The sequence below is a fragment of the Pinus tabuliformis genome, chromosome 4_2, assembly GCF_031772625.1.
Source record: "Pinus tabuliformis cultivar Carrire ecotype Pingquan chromosome 4_2, CPIR1, whole genome shotgun sequence".
Taxonomy (NCBI): Eukaryota; Viridiplantae; Streptophyta; class Pinopsida; order Pinales; family Pinaceae; genus Pinus; species Pinus tabuliformis.
Genome location: NC_142304.1, coordinates 31,023,973 through 31,042,517, shown reverse-complemented (window position 1 = coordinate 31,042,517; position 18,545 = coordinate 31,023,973).

Below are 18,545 nucleotides of genomic sequence, written 5' to 3'. Positions count from 1 at the left end.
GGTATGATCCATGCTTTTCTTCAAAAATGTAAAGACAATGTTTTGGGCTGATGCTGTTCTATGTGCTACATATATAAGAATAGATGTCCATCTAGTGCTATAAGAAACAAGACTCCTTATGAATTGTGGTATGGACATGTTCCTTCGGTAAAACATCTCAGAATTTTTGGTTCCACCTGTTATGCTTTAATACCAAAGGTACATAGAAACAAACTTGGTGCTAGAAGTCGTAAGTGTATCTTCCTGGGGTATTCAAACACATCTAAAGCATACCGCCTCTATGATGAAGTAAATAAAAAGTTTTTTTTATCTAGAGATGTCATTTTTCTTGAATCATCCAAATCTGACAGTGTTGTTGAGCGGCAACTTGATTGCTTGGATAAATTCACAAAACCGAAATCATTTCAAGAGTTTGATAATCAGATTCCACATCTTGAAGGGGGGATTCCTATACTAGATCAACATGTGGAATCTTCTTCTGAAGAACAATCTCCCCTGCATGACACTCCAACAACGGATGATGCTTTAAGTGATGTAATTGATAGAATTGGGAGACTCAATCTTGATTCAGATCCAACTCAATCAACAGAGCAGCCTGGACCATCTCAGAAAGGTCCCCCAAAGTAGCTGACAAAGACACTTGAAAGTGTTCATCCTGATGAAATTGGAAAAACAGGAACTAGAAATAAAAACCGACAAGATGGAGGTGATGTAGATAACTCTAATTCACCTGCTGATATGGATGTTACTTATGATTGTGAATTGAACTTGTCTACAGATTTTGAACCAACTTCCTTCAAAGAAGCTGCTTCTCATGATGAATGGAAAGAAGCGATGCAGAAGAAGTATGATGCCCTCATAAAGAATGGCACCTAGAAGCTGGTTGATCCTCCATTTGGAACCAAACCAATTGGCTGCAAGTGGGTCTACAAGAACAAATACAAAGCTGATGGCTCACTTGGCAAGCACAAAGCTAGGCTTGTGGCAAAAGGTTTTGCACAGAAGGAAGGGGTCGATTATGAGGAAACTTTTTCCCCCACAGCAAAATGGGCCACCATCCGGACACTCTTTGCACTAGCTGCTCAGAACGGTTGGAAAGTCCATCAAATGGATGTAAAAACTGCATTCTTGAATGGAGATCTAAAAGAGAATGTTTTTATGTCTCAGCCTGAAGGATTTGCTGTGAAAGGACATGAACATAAAGTATGCAAACTTGTGAAGTCCTTGTATGGCCTCAAACAAGCACCACGAGCCTGGTATGAAAAACTAACAGAGCATCTTCTGAAACTCAACTTCAATCATTTTGATTTTGATGATGCAACTTTATTTGTCAAGAAAGTTGGCAAAACAGTTGTATATCTTGTGGTATATGTAGATGATCTTTTAATGACAGGGAACAATGAAAGCTATATTGCATCCATAAAGAAAGAATTAGGAAATTTTTTTGAAATGACTGATTTAGGCTATGTTCATTACTATCTTGGCAATGAAGTAACCCAACATCCAAAGTCCATATTTCTTTCTCAAAAGAAATACATTGGAGATTTGTTAAACAGATTTGGCATGACAGAGTGTAATCCTCTTTCTACTCCAATGGAACAAAACTTGAAGCTCACATTTATTGAAGGAAAGGAATTTGAGGATGCAACAAAGTATAGACAGCTTGTAGGAAGTCTCATCTACCTCACTACTACTAGACCAGACATTTCATTTGCTGTTGGAATCCTCTCCAGGTTTATGCAAAAGCCTTTTGAGGGACATTGGTCTGCTGCAAAAAGAGTTCTAAGGTACTTGAAGGGAACTCAAGACCTTGGAATCAAGTATACACAGGTGGACGACTTCAACTTGATTGGATACTCTGATTCAGACTTCGATGGAGACAAAGAAACAGGGGTATCTACTTCAGGATATGCTATGAGTCTTGGATCAGGAGCTGTCTCCTGGAGATCACGCAAACAATCAGTTCCAGCAGATTCCAGAACAGAAGCAGAATATGTGGCAGCAGCTGAAGCAACGAAAGAAATTGTGTGGCTCGGGAAAATTCTTGAAGATTTGCAGGTAAAACAAATACAATCAACTCCACTCATGATTGATAACACCTCTGCAATAAAGTTGGCCAAGAACCCAAAGTTCCATGATCGTACTAAGCACATCAATACTAAATATCATCTGATCCGACATCATGTTGAGGCCAAAACAATCCATCTCCGTCATTGTTCCACAAACGAGCAAATTGCAGACATCTTCACCAAAGCGCTTGGAAGAGAAAAGCTTGAAAGATTCAGAACGATGCTTGGACTCACCAACATCCCTTCAAATTAAGGGGGGGAATGTTGACACCTAATCCTCAACGGATAGGTGAACTGGACAGTCATCAAGAAGATGAACTGATCCGTCATATTTATGTATATAACTGATAGTTAGCTAATGAATAAATCAATGTTTTCTTCCGCTCATTCATTCTGGAGTTACCCTGGCCTGACAGTAAATATGTTTAACCTTTTCCTACAATAAATAGATAAGATAAAGGAACCTACTTTTGATCCTTCACTTCCTTTGATCCCCTTTGAATTGCTCCCGTCACTCTCACTCAAACTGAATTCGCTCAATTGGTACCTGCCAAAATAAACAAAAGATGACAACAATAAAAGCATATGATCTATCTACTGTAAACAAATGGAATCAACAACATTTGAACATACATTCACCATAGGTATAGACAAAAGTATTGGAAAGGAACAAACAACTTTATTGATTGATAGAAGGAGAAGTTACACCAAATGTTGGTCGATCTTGTGTCACTCTTCCAACTTAGCCCAAACCCTCATCACACTAATAGCACATCAATCCAATAGCATAAAATTACTTGAAAATGATTTCAAGTCTCAAACCAATAGTATTTCTCTATAATATCCAAGTTATAGCCCGTTGATCACTATGATGAATGGTTAATTTATAGGGAAATGCAAGTGGTTTTGTCATAAATTATGTATTGAATGGTTTTTCATAATTGGATAGGTAGTTTCCATGGAGAAATGGATGAGAGGATAGAGGGTTGAATGATCCAGAGCCTATCCAAAAACGAGCTCATAGGATGAGATAAGAGTTGGGCATCCTTCTAGAATGCTCTAGAATCAAGGAATATTCCCAGAATCCTATGCCAATTTCGCTTATCCTTGCCCAACGTAGGCTTAAGTGGGCCTAAGTGCTCTACAACATAGGTCTGAATGGGCCTACCTTCTATGCAGAGCAGTTTCCCCTGACCAAGGGTGCATTGGTGTCCCAAGGAGGCATTTCAGCAGGGTTTCAAACTAGGAAACTTTTATGGATGAAAGCATTCAATATGATGACTTGTCTAGGGCATGTAACAACTGAATTAGGGTTTGATGAGCCATATTTGTACTTATCTGATTGTTAGGAGTGATGTGCCCAAATATACCTGTAACAGCTTCTCCCTAAAGCATGAATTCGAAAATGATAATGTTGAGTGATATGATTTATGATGTGATGAGGAGGATTTGAAGTGGACGGTGACCTGCATCAATTATAATACATAATATCATGATATATTTGAATTTTTCATGAATTTATGAGGGAAGGCATACCCATACTCAGCATATAAAATTTTCATTATATTTACATAAATTAGATAGTCATCTATAAATATAGACCCATGATAAGATGATGATTTGTGTAAAGCCATTGTACAGATGATTTAGTACTCTCCTGAAATCGCAGCCCGGATGGATGAAACTAGATCTGGGGTCTTCTATCTTGTCCAATCGTTCAATAAAGTATGAGTCTAACCATGTGAAAATGTTATCGGAAGTCGAACATGGGAATAAACTGTATGATTACCAGCCAATGATGTGAGTTGTTAATAGACACGAGAGAAATCATTGATAATGATAATGATTCTCAAGGTACTACAATACATTTTTTATGGTGTGAATAGATGTTTTGATGTAGAACACCATGCAAAGTCTTTCGGTCGAAGGCATGTGATGTCAACCTGTTGCTGGAAGTGAGAAACTTTCCATTGATGTATACAAGCCTCAAGGTACTGGAAGGGTCTTTCTAAGTCAACTTCCTGGATAATGTACTGATGTTGACAAGAAGTGATTCGTCGCAGGAGGTCCTTGATGTATCCCCTATCAACGACATGAAACAAGTGTAATGATTTTGAAGACAGAATGTGACTGACGACACAATGTTCAGGAATGACGATCATGAAAATGAAGGTTTATGAGTATTGGAAAGGATGAAGTTTACTGGGTGACTTCTCTTGAACATGTTGGTGACACTGAATGAATTGGAAACATTGACCAAAACCAAAGTTATGGATGGTGTGATATACCATAGGTATGATAACCATCAAGCAGATAACCCAACCCAAATAGCCACAAAGATGAAGTGAACATATCATGTTCAAGAGCGACTTGCTACCATAAAGTGATTTATCCCTTTTCCCATTTTCCCCAGTCATTGCTGACCAGTACCTCTTTATTTTTTTTAACAAGCTTGAGGAGGATAACATATGCTTGATGTATAATTCCACCCTTTAGGTGAATCCATTGTTATGTGATGTTTTAATGAATCTAGCAAAAGTGAAATTTGATATTGTCATGATGGACAAGTTTGTCGCTATTTGATGCTTTAACCAGTTTAACAAAAATGAGAACTCAGTCCTTTTCATATTTAAAGAGTTTGAAAAGGGAAAAAAAGAAAGCTCCATAAGTTATTTTTTGTAAATTTGTCTCTCAAGTCTGAAAAAGCATAAAATAATACAAGAGAGAACCTATTGACCATGTTCAATCAACGTATTCCTTTTTCGTAAGTAATCTATCTCAGTCCGAAAAAGGGTTAAACTTATACTTAGTAGATGTTGTTTCCAATCCATTTACGAGCTGAAAAGGACAAGCACTCAGAAATATTTTTATATTTCGAGAGTCTGAAAAGAGCTTAAAGAGGACTCTAGGGGGGTTCCCTTTTCGATGTTTAACAGAGCTCAAAAAAGAGATAAAAGTATGCTCTCTGATCAATAGTACATTTTATGATCATGCATGTTGAATTCACTATGTCGGCTATAAACCTGCTCAAAGAACCACCAAACGGATTAAACATACATGTTTCATTGGTAAAAATAGGGAAAAACTATAGCTTATTCATTTAATGAACATGAAATAACCATAAAACAAGAATTTACCAAGTCTTTTTTACCATTCAGTTTTGTGCTCTTGTCATGTGGAAAGAGTCGTTAGTGCGGATACAACTGACCTCCCTAGAAGCAAAAGCTTTCTAGTGACAAACAAAACAAATAAATCCTACTTTTCTCTAAACATGCATTGCAAATACAAGTAATCAGGGGATCTTTAACATACCTTTAGTCCAACGCTTTGTAGTAGTCCAACCTCAGGAATCCTAATTCCAGCAGCATCTACCCTTAGGAATGTTCAGCTTTCAACCTCCCCTCCCTCTGGCCCAATGCCTGTACTTATAGTACTCTAGAGGAAGTTATTCAGGTCCACCATCAATGGGATAAGCCCCTCTTTGGATGGGATAGCTCCCCTCTTGATGGGATAAGTTCCTCTTTGGTAGGGATACATGAACCATCTGGAGGCGCTCCATACACGTCAAACAAGCTTCTAGAAGGCTCTAGAAATGACCACAAGTAACTTTTTTGGAGTGAAACTTGCGCCTTTTGACCTTTACAGGAGTACGCACCCATTGCTTTACATACAGACGGTACAAGTACGCAAGTATTGTGAACTTGGAGTGCGTACATGCAGGTAAGGCTAAGAGAAACTGCATACCCATAGATATATATATTTTTAATGACTTTCTCTCTTTCTTGGAGTTTGACATGGAGAGCAGAGGTATGAGGCTTGCCAAGGAGGATAGTATGACAGTTGATGGAGCCATACTAACTGCAAATAGTCATGGTGACAAATTTTAGTGTAACAGATTGCCCCCTAAAGTGCGAAGCCTGAAGTAGATTAGGGTTTCATATTTTCTAGGAAGGGTGAAGTACTTTATCATTTCAAGGATTATCTTGTGGAGAGCCCAGTCGGAACCTGCAAGTATTCAACACAAAATACATATATATGATCATATCATCGCTGAGGTAGGCATTCCCATACTCAGATTGAAAACTTTAACTAATTGACTATCTACTACTCTGATACAGGAATGATTATGCAGTACATCATAATCATAGACTTTTGTAGACACAGTATGGACGCAACCATCTGTTTATGATTAGTCTACTGTATAATGAATACAAAACTCCTCGCAGCCTGGATGGTGGAAACTAGATCCAGGGTCTTCATTTCTACTTCCCGAAAAGGTACGATTCTATCCATGCGAATAAATGAGTTGATGTCGAGCATGGTAGAAACCACTTGATTACCAGTCAATGATGTAAACTGTTAACAAGTGCGAGAGAGACCACCAGTGATGTCAATGGTTCTCAAAGTACCCAGTACAATCCATGAGATGTGAATGAATGAGTTGATGTCGAACATTTCACGGAATCCTTCGATTGAAAGTCAATGATGTAAACCGTCATCAAAGGCGAGAAACCTTCCATTGATGCATGCAGATTTCAAGGTACTGACAATTTCTAGGTCATCTTTCTAGATAATGTGCTGATGTCGATAGAAAGCGACCCGTTGCAGGCAAGCCCACAACACGAAATCATAGATCAAGTTGAAGAAATGTAGCTGTAAGGACTGACTCAGGGATGGTCAAGATGGATGACGGGTATTTTGCAGATGAATGGTTATTTGCAGTGACCTCTTGAACACATAACGACACAATAGATGGCTTGGTGACATTTGACCCAAAGTTAATACCCGGCTGAAGACTTTCAATGTGGTTTGATCAACTGCGAGGCAAAGGATTTCCCAACCCAGGTGAATGGAAAGTGTCGTGTTCAAGAGTGGTGATAAGGCTTCTTCTGTGACAAAGGGTAACAAATAGGCTCATTTTTCTCTCTTTTCCCCCACCATTTCTAGCAAGTACCTCTTTATTTTTTACAAGCTTGAGGAGGATAACATATGCTTGATTATAAGCTCATCCTTCGGATGAGTCCAACTTAGTTTTGATTCAAACCCTAAGAAGGAGTGGTCCGTTCCTGTTTGTAATCGAACAGGTCCTTTACTGTGAAATTTTAACGAGTCCAGTATAGGAGAAACTCAGCATTTTTCAATTTTAGAGAGTCTGAAAAAACTTAAGAAGACTCCAGGTTGAACTTTTTCGTAAATTTGTGTCTCCCAAGCCCGAAAAAGTATAAAATAATACTTGAGAGAACCGCTTGATCTTTACGACCAAGGAGTACTTTCATGATTAGTGTCTCTAACCTGAAAAGTAAAAAGCGATAAAGGACACGTCGTTTTATTTCCAATATCGAATTTGAAACGACAAAAATCCGGCAATCTTTTCATGTTTTTACGGTCAGAAAAGGGCTATAAGAGGACCGTCTTTTAATTCCATTTTAACGAGTGTAAAAGAAACGCTCGGCAATCTTTTCATGTTTTAGGAGTCTGAAAAGGGCTTAAAAGAGAACTCCAAGGTTTCACTTTTTCGTAGGTTTTAACGAGTTCGAAAAAATGATAAAAATGTACTCATGGTTTTCATTTTTTCGTAAGTTTTAATGAGTTCGAAAAAATGAAAAAAAAATGTACTCATATGGCCGACTTTCAATTTAATTTACGAGCAGGAAAAGACGGAAAGAACTCGGCATTTTCATTTGCTTTACGATAATGAAAAATAGCAAGATAATCTCGGGATTTTCATGAGTTTAACGAGTCTTGAAAATAACTGAAACTGACTCGAGATAGGTTTCATTTTTACAAAAGCTTGAAACAGAGAAAAAATATGCTTCAAAGTAGTTTCATTTTTACACAAGCTTGAAATAGAGATAAAATTGTGCTTGATGCCCCCTAAGCATAGCTACTAGAGTGCATGCCCCCCTAGCTTCATTTTATTCAACTAAGTACAAGCTGGATGAAATGAAGGTTCATGTACGAGATCATTTGAAAGACCCGACCTAAAACTGTAAGAAAATTATGCAAAAACTGAAATAACTAACCTAAATATACAACTTAACATTTATGAGATCTAGTCAAACTCTCGACTCAAGTAGAGGAGGATTTGTTTCATTTTTTAACGAGCTTGACACAGGAAAAGAACTATGCTTGGATTCAGTTTCATGTTTACGCAAGCTTGAAACGAAAAACTATGCTTGTTATAAGTTCACATGCCCCCAGCATAATGACGCAAAACGAGGTACATGCCCCCCAAGCTTCATTGCATTCAATGAGGTGGATGGAATGAAACTTTACTCTCAAGATCTTGGAAAGACGTGTGGGAGTTGTTTCATTTTTTAGTGAGGTTGACACAGGAAAATAACTATCCTCAAAACCCTTGTTTCATTTTTTAAACGAGCTTGACACAAGATAAGGAACTATGCTCGTAACTACTCTGTACAATCTACCTAACAAAAAACTCTACTCGAAAAACCCTGATTCATTTTTTAACGAGCTTGACACAAGATAAGGAACTATGCTCATAAAGTTCGCATGCCCCCAGTATAATGATGCAAAGCGAGGTACATGCCCCCCAGGGTTCATTGCATTCAACCAGATGGATGGAATGAAGGTTTACTTTCAATTTTGAAAAGGGAGTTGTTTCATTTTTAAGGAGGTTGACACAAGAAAAGAACTATCCTCATACCTGATTCATTTTTTAACGAGGTTGACTCAGTAACAGGAACTATCCTCAAAACCTTACTTTCTACAATCTACCTACTTAACCTAGAATCTACCTGATTCATTTTTTAATGAGGTTGACTCAGTAAAAGAACTATCCTCTAACACCCTGTTTCATTTTTTAACGAGGTTAACACAGGAACAAAACTATCCTCGTTGCAGCCTGTTTCATTTTTTAACGAGGTTGATACAGGAAAAAACTATCCTCGTCCCTGATTCATTTTTTAACGAGGTTGACTCAGTAAAAAGAACTATCCTTTGACCAACTAATTCATTTTTTAACGAGGTTGACACAGGAAAAGAACTGTCCTCATACTCACTGATTCATTTTTTAACGAGGTTGACACAGTAAAAGGAACTTTCCTCACACTCACTGATTCATTTTTTAACGAGGTTGACACAGTAAAAGGAACTTTCCTCACGCTAGCCTGTTTCATTTTTTAATGAGGTTGATACAGGAAAAAACTATCCTCGTTTCCGCCCTATTTCATTTTTGAACGAGGTTGACACAGGAACAAAACTATCCTCGTACAACTGATTCATTTTTTAACGAGGTTGACACAGGAAAAGAACTGTCCTCATGGACACCTGTTTCATTTTTTAACGAGGTTGGCACAGGAAAAGAACTATCCTCGCACAACTTATTCATTTTTTAACGAGGTTGACACAGTAAAAGGAACTTTCCTCACACCTTATTCATTTTTTTTTAATGAGGTTGACTCAGTAACAGGAACTTTCCTCACGACATTGATCATGGCTTCCAACTGGAAGAAAGACATGTCAATGGACACACCTTGATCATGGCTTCCAAGAGGTCTTCATCAGAAGGAAGAATAGTTCTCTGGAAGGAACACATGTCAAGGGACTCAAAAGGGATAAGAACATCTTGTTCAAGTAATCCCATAGAGTTTTCCATGTCAATTACCGGATCTAAATCAAAGGAAGATGAGCAAACAGTGAGAGGCTCACTTACATCGGTAACTGAAAACATGGGACCAGTTGCCACATAATTAACCCGTGGCAGGGTAGATACCACTTTAGAATCAGGAACATTTAGGGGTGTCATATTATTGGTAGTTGAAACAAGACTAGGGAACGAAAGCTGGTCTACAGTCACAATACTGCCATTGTGAGGGAAAGACATCACGCGAAAGAGTGTCGATACGACAGCTTTCATTGCATAAACATAATCGCGCCCAAGGAGTAAATTGAAATCCAAGGGACCTCGAACTACCATAAGATCAATACAGACAGTTTTACCTCCCAAGGTAATGGAAAAATTAGGAAGGATCCCTAAAGGTTCACTAACGGTTCTGTTAAAAGCTTTCAGATTCTGCGTAATAGTTGCAAGCTGAGGGGAACCCAAAGCTTTCCAAACAGTTGAGGATAAAATACTGACAGAAGAACCTTCATCTACCTGAGTACGATGTATGTCCCTACCACCAGCCTTGACAATGATTTGGAAAGGGATGGAGGAAGGAAGACGAGGTTCTGTCAGTCTATTCCAATCAAAGGAAAAGACCTCAGTACTTGGAGGGGGTTCCGTAGAAACAGGTGAAATGCCCCTGGGCATAGAAGAATATGATGTAACAAGAAGAACCTGAGCGGTATGAAGTTCACTCTCTAAAGGGAAAGTGGGATTGACCGAATGTGAAATTGAATCGACCACTTGATCAACTAATGGATCATCAACCTGAGTGACATGAGTTTCACTCTCCAATGGAAGAGTGTGATCGACTGTACTTGAATTTAGATCAATCACTCCGTCAGTTGACGGTAGGTTGGGAGAAAGTTTACGTAACCAGTTGGAAGTTCCTGCTGTGGAACAGTAAGGTTTTCCAACAATTTTGAGGCTTCATCCATGTGAGGGCAAATGTGAGTTTGATGACTCCCTTTGCATAACTTACAAGGAAACCTAACTTTACCCTTTTTCCCAGGAACCTGACTATCACTAGTTGATGGATCAATGGAAAGTTGATGAGATTGTTCTGACCATACTTCCAAGACCTTTGGAATACCAGGACAATTGACAAGGAAGTGGTCACCCTTACAAAGCCTGCAAGGGTATTTGGGTTTACGATGCATGTCGGAATTTTCCTCAACACAACTAACACTTACAATCGTGGTTGGTTGGTTGACTTCTTTCTTATCTTGCTTCTTCTTCTTCTTCTTCTTCTTCCCTTTCTTCTTCTTCTTAGCCTCCTGGTTACTAGCATCAAGGCTTTTACCAGGCGAAGAGGAAGAAATGGAGGAACAAGAATTAGGTGAAGAAGGTAAAGGGTCAACAGAAGGTTGGTGATGTTGAGATGGTGAACTCTATTGAGGTGAAGCATCCGGTTGAGATGGAAGAATTGGAGTATTTTGGGCCAACAAAGTTGAAAATAACCATATCGGTAAACCTACTGTAAATCCAGGTAATGACAAAGTGGCCATATAAGGAGGACCAACATTTCCAAAGTAAGGAAAAGTACTAGGATTCTCGTTAGGAGGGGTCCCTAGGTTGGTAAATTCTGGAACATTTGCCATTATATTCAACTTCAGTGAATTTTATTAACAATTTAAAACTAAAATTAACAATCCACAATTCACGCCTAACAATTAAAATTCACAATTCACACCTATGGTCTCTAAAAGTAAAAACAAACAAATTAACACGCGCTATCAAATCTAGGAGTCAAACCATACACAAACAGTAACCTTCCGGACCGAAAACACTAGTTGGGGATGAAATCCAACATCGCAGAATTCAGTACAGAAGTGGCGGGTGGAACAGTTACCCCGGCAACCTGCTTAATGAATAGACTGGACCAAGTTCCTCCACTTTAACCGTCTCGAGTGAAGTGAACCCCCCAGAAAATCCAAGTGAGTCTAGCCGATGTCTGCTCCAGGTACAGTGGGATCTTCCCTCCACCGTCACCTTGGGTAGAACCCTAAAGATAATAGTCACTAAGGTCACCAACAGCAACAAATATACCTGGGGGAACAGTCTATGACCCGATAGCATGCAAGGGTAGAGTAACAAGCTCAATCCCCTTGTCGGCTCCTTGATAATAATCCAAGGTTTACCGACAAGTAACCCCAGGCTCCTCGACAATAATCCGAGGTTTACCGTTTGTAGTACGTGCGTATCTGGCGTCTTTCCCAATGAAGGAGGATTGATCCCCTCACTGGTTCGGACACGGTCTCGTGCTTCTCCTTTAAGAGGAGCTTTCCCAGAGTACAAATGAAACAGTTGGATTTATCCTACCACAAGATGAGCTACTTGTTTGGTTTTGCTGTCTTGGAGAGTTAATTGCTCTCCTACTCCAAGACACTAGCCTGATCTATATTGGTGTTTCAGAGCCCTAGAAATGTAAAAATTACTAGATGAATTTTAATTAAGCGTTGTGTTATTTAGGCTGTTATTACTCAAATGGGTAAATGGATATGAATCCAATGGTGTTATGACCTGACTCAACTGAATGCAATCGAATATGATAATGTAATCTTTTCAATTCGATGAATCCTAACTAAAGTAAGGAGAGAGTTTCCATTCACTTCCGACAATGCAAAAATTGATCACTAAGAGAGAATATAACAAATTCTCTAATGCACTAATTTCATCAAGAAAAACTAATGCAAATCAATTCCAAACCATTTTTTATTCTTTTTTATTTTGTGTAAATTCAAATCAAAGAAAACTGATCTAAATCTACGATTGATTTTTTAGAATGTAAACTATGCAATTGTAATCTATGCACAATTCACTTGAAAAGTATGCAAATGTAATCTATGCACATTTTTCATTAATATTCTGAAAATGAGAATTCTAATTATGCAAATGTGATCTATGCAAGAGAATTCTCAAACACAAGATGATTCTAATGTAATCTAAGAACCAATCAAGTGCAGGTCGAGAAAATTGGGTGAGAGTTCCAAAGATCAAAAATAAAAACACTCAGAGGCGATTAACACTCATACACAATTTAGCCCCCCCGGCGAATGAGGGGGAATTTTTTTTTGCAAAAACAGAAGCAAAAAGATGCAAAATTGTGAAAAGACTGAGAGAAACCTCCAAGTAATGACCAAAGGAAAACAAATCAAGAATTTCTCAAAAAGAGACTCAAGACACCCAATTGATGAAAGCTTAGAGCAGGAATGCCAATGAAACAAGCTTAGGTGAATATTTCTGATAGGTAACCAGTGGATCTGGGCCGCAAAAAACAAATTAAAAACAAAATCTAAGAGGCAAAAAGGAGAAAATTGAAATTTTCTAGGTTTTTGACAGGGGTACGCAGGCAGCCTATTTTCACAGGTGCGGGTACGCTCTGTGCACAAAGCTGCAGTGCGTACAAGTACGCACTGTGCTTAACGCAGAGGCTGCGTACTTCTAGCAAAACCAAGAAAAACTAAAATCTAATTTAACCCTAAGCTATCCCACCCAAATACACAGTCAAACAGCCAAAAACCAGAAAACAAACGACGTTTCTCAGATCAAAGTTTCATACAAAGGAAAAAACATTCACATCAATGGATTCCCCAGTGGAGTCGCCATTTTGTCATGCGGAAAGAGTCGTTAGTGCGGACACAACCGACCTCCCTAGAAGCAAAAGCTTTCTAGTGACAAACAAAACAAATAAATCCTACTTTTCTCTAAACATGCATTGGAAATACAAGTAATCAGGGGATCTTTAACATACCTTTAGTCCAACGCTTTGTAGTAGTCCAGCCTCGCCGATCCGGATGAGCTCCTCCTTCTCTTCCAAACCTGCATTCACTAACAAGCCAAAAGATTAAATAGCACCTGATAAACTCATAAAACAATACATATATATCATATAGACCAAGCAGTATATGAAACAAACCATGAATAACAATCTGTTGAGAAAAATAAGTTCATTTGTATTAAAAGGTAACAAAAGGAACCATTACAACCTGAGCCTTGGTGTTGTGCAAGTCCCTCCTAGGGTCCAGCAAGAGTTTTCCTTTACTTTGATCAGCTCACCCACTCTCAAATAAGGCTAGGAAAGGATGGGAATCTCTCCTCTCAAGCTTTACAAGGGAATCCTAATTCCGGCAGCATCTACCCTTAGGAATGTTTAGCTTTCAACCTCCCCTCCCTCTGGCCCAATGCCTGTATTTATAGTACTATAGAGGAAGCTATTCAGGTCCACCATCAATGGGATAATCCCCTCTTTGGATGTGATAGCTCCCCTCTTGATGGGATAAGTTCCTCTTTGGTAGGGATACATGAACCATCTGGAGGCGCTCCATACACGTCAAACAAGGTTCTAGAAGGCTCTAGAAATGACCACAAGTAACTTTTTTGGAGTGAAACTTGCGCCTTTTTACCTTTACAGCAGTACGCACCCATTGCTTTACATACATAGCGTACAAGTACGCAGGTATTGTGAACTTGGAGTGCGTACACGCAGGTAAGGCTAAGAGAAACTGCGTACCTAGAGATATATATATTTTTAATGACTTTCTCTCTTTCTTGGAGTTTGACATGGAGAGCAGAGGTATGAGGCTTGCCAAGGAGGATAGTATGACAGTTGATGGAGCCATACTAACTGCAAATAATCATGGTGACAAATTTTAGTGTAACAGCTCTGAACCAGTTTTTACCTCAAACTTTAGCAGTTGATCGTGGGAACTTCTGTGGATCATTCTTCGTGTCACCAGGACTAGGTAGGAGATCTACCTCTTCTCTTTCTTTTAAGGTCATTCTTTTTCAATTTCAAGCAAAATTTTTAGGGTTTTGGGGTCCCTAGGGTAAATATACCAGGCCCTAGGATCAACGCATCCCAATGCATCTAAAACTATGTTTCACTGCAGTCAAGCGGAAGGGGGACTACTTTGCAATGCACTATCTACAGACCAGGGGTGTGCTAGGCACAATTTAGAAATTTGTTTCATCATTTCTACCCAAAATCTCTTCAGTTTTTTGCATGAAATGGATCCTAACTAAGCTTATGGTGTGATTTCAGAGTTTGATCGGATCATAATGGCTATTACTTGGCATGAAATAGAACATGAAGAACAGGATATGGTTTCCCTAAATGATCCTGGTATTGTTGAGGCCCTCAAAGATTGTGGGTTACTCAAATATTTCAGGTTATCCGAGATGAGGCAATTGTTAGAACTCTTGCAGTTCTTGGTTCATTCATGGGATACAGCGGAACAAGTTTTTCACATAGGGGAAAAAGTGCTCCCTATATTAATCGATGATATTTACTTTCTCATAGGATTGTCAAGACATGGTTCCCCCATTTCTCTTTCAGGTTCTACCCATGGGGGTGAATCAGTGAGGGACTACATTCGACATTTCTGCCGACCAGGTACACAACCTAGCAAAGATGGAATGATAAACATCAAGGATGTTCATGATATGACCTTGCGAGAAATCCTCATTACTATCACAAAGTTGGTGGGTAACGTGACACTTCATGTCGCGAATAGATCATACATGCAGTATACGCTCGAGTGTCTCAAGCCAACTATGTTCAACTGGTGTGAGGTAGTACTCTCTTTGATGAAAGAGAAGCTGACTAAAGTAAAGAGCGGTAAGATGAAAAATTTCAGCTATGGATCGATATTAATCGCTTTTACTTTGGAGATAATTCCATTGATGCAACCTCAACATGTGACACTGAGTTTAGCTGGTCCTAGAGATCCACGGATGTAGAGATGGGTAGAGTTGATGGCTAGACATGCTGGTTAGTCATCAATCTCATTTTCTACCGCATTCTTTAGTTGGCTCCATTGAAAAAATATTGTCATCGAGGAGCATCCATATGCGGGGATGGATTTTCGTGGAGATCCAGATTTGATATTACTAGTGGGTGCTCAATGGGGTGCTATAGGTAAATTGTTTTGACCATGTATTTTTTATTTTTTGATGTTTCCAAGACTAAACTAAAAAATGTTTTCATGTATATATATATTGACACTGTTCAACCAATGGGTCATCAACAGGAGGTGGGTGAACCAGTGAGGAGAAATGTCGAAAGAGAATTTCTCTAGGATTTGGATCTGACCGAGACACTAGCAGAGCTGCAGGATCATATAGAGGGGTTAACCCTCAGTATACCGGATGTTCGGATCGTGGAGTTACCGATGAGACTACAGTTCCATACTATTGATGTACCTAGCCATTAGATGAGGCTATTTCACATGATAGCTTAGGGAGTGACATGTTATCATGAGCATCATTAGATCTACTTAAGATGATTTACTATATGAATTTTTAGGTTTTGAGGTCAGATGACCAACATGTCTTAGACACAAATTTTTGTAAAAACTTTGAACATCTATCTATTTTACTTTCAGCGTTTTTGTATGGTTATGTGTAATCCTATTCAACTGTTGATGTAAATTGAAAATTTACTCTTTACATATGTCATAAATGTCTGTTTAACACATAATTCGCTAAAGAACCAGTCAATGTGTTAAAGTTTCTAGAAATGTGTTGATATTGAATGTAATCAAAATGTCTTTCAAAGAGAGTAAATCTAAGGAACATATGATAAATAGTTGGATTTTGGATGGTATAAACATTTGTAAGTTGTAGTATGACAAGTTGTGAGTCTAGCCTAATGACAATTCAATGAATGCTGAGCAAAATCGCATCAGAGAGGAGTTCGATCAATGTGCTATACTCAATGATATTGTTCATAGATCGACTGATACAAATCCCTTGAAAACTCACTAACTCGACACTTGGAGAAAATATGGCCCATGCTGCAGAAGATAGGTTCTGCGTACTATGACTAGCACCATCGGCATAACCAACAAATGGTTCCAACGATTCCGACATCTGCAACAAATGCAAAGCGGATTACTAACCAAATAAAAAACTCTAAAAGTCACATTGTGACACACACATGCAATCAAATAATATATAGAATGTTTTTACTACACACAATCAAGCATAGTAACGTTTAAGATACAACCCAATTTGGGGCTGTGACAATGAAATTCCATCATAATCAACCAACTCGTAAGCGCCTTTTGCCAAAACACACTTGAAAATTTAGGGGCCCATCCATAGTGGTTCAAATTTTCCTACTCCTAATTTATCAGCTTCCTAATCATAAATCAAGACCAGGTCTCCTTCTAAGAATATGTGAGGCTTTACATTGTGGTCATATCGCGCCTTAATTCATTTCTTATGTGCTTTTTTGGCCAATGCATCTTCACAATGTGTTTCATATAGATGGACGAGTTCTAAGAAACGTACTTCCTCATCAGAAGTGTTAGGTAACGAGTCAATTGCGAGTTTTAGTTATGAAATTTCACATTGTATTGGCAAGATTGCCTCCAAACCATACACCAATTGGAAAGGTGTGAATCCAATTGCATTTACTACCAAGGCTCGGTAAGCCCACAAAGTTGAGTACAAGATCAAATTCCAGTGTCATTTTTGAACTCCTATCATTCATTGAAGCATTCACTTAAGGATTTTGTTGATGGCTTCAACTTGTCCATTAGCCTGTGGATAATAAGGAGTAGAACTATCATGTGAAATTTCTAACTTGGTAGTTAATTCAGTCATCATGTGATTGCGAAAATGCAAACCATGATATGTAGCTATGACTTGTGGTACACGAAACCATGCAACCACATGGTTGAAGAAAAAAAGTGCAGCTATCTCACCACTGTTGTTTAATGTAGGCATCGCCTCAGCCCATTTCGTAAAATAGTCAATGACGATAATAATATACCCAAGCCCCCCGACCGAGTGAGGGTTAAATTTCATGAAATCAATGCCCCATTTTGCAAATGGTCCAGCAGCAACGACATGATGCAGTGGTGTAGGTGGTAATTGAGTTTTACGGTAAAAAATCTGGCATGCATGACAACTTCTAACAACAGTAATGCAATCATTAAATATGGTAGGCCAGAAGTAACCAGCATAGAGTATCTTATGTGCGATAGCATAACTAGATAAATGTCCACCACAAGCACCAGAATGGCAATCATTTAGAACTTTCTTGGCTTCCTCATGTGTGAGGCACCTCCGTAAAATCGTATCGATACCACGATGGTAAAGGGTGTTGCCAATGATCAAATAATCTTTAGCTTGATATCAAATAAGCCGTTGTTGCGAGTGAGAGGTATTAGACAGGAAAATTTAGGTTTGGAGATAGATTAGTATATCTCCATACCAAGGGTCAGATGACAAGATCAAAAACAAAGACTCATCTGGAATTGATGGTTCCGTTGTTGAGTTGATGGCGATAGAGGGAGGTTGCAAAGAAGCTCAGCAAAAACCAGATATTTATTTGATTTGGATTTGATGAATTCCAAATCAAATTCCTACGAAATTATGATCCATTTTGAATATTTCCCCCCCATCAATTGACGTGACAATATGTATGTCATAAGTTTGCAATCCAAAATGACAGTGGACTTTCGGAGCAGGATATAATGGCGAAATATCTATACAGTTTGAACGGTAGACAAAGCTAGCTTCTCAATGTAAGAATACTTAACTTCCATATAATTGAGATTACGAATCAAATAATAGATCGAATGTTCAATCCCATCTTCTTCTTGGACTAAAACCGTAGCAATGGTTGTATCTGTAACGATGAGATATAGGAAATAGTCGTTCTAATAATTAGGGGAATACATTAGTGATGCTCGGATCAGGGTATCTTTGAGAGCATCAAAGGAAGCTTGCGTAACCTGGTCCCAATGGAAGGGAATTCCCCTTTTCAAATGACGAGTGAATCCTTTAGCCATTTTTGCATAGTTAGGAATGAATCTCCTTAGAATGTTAGCCTTCCC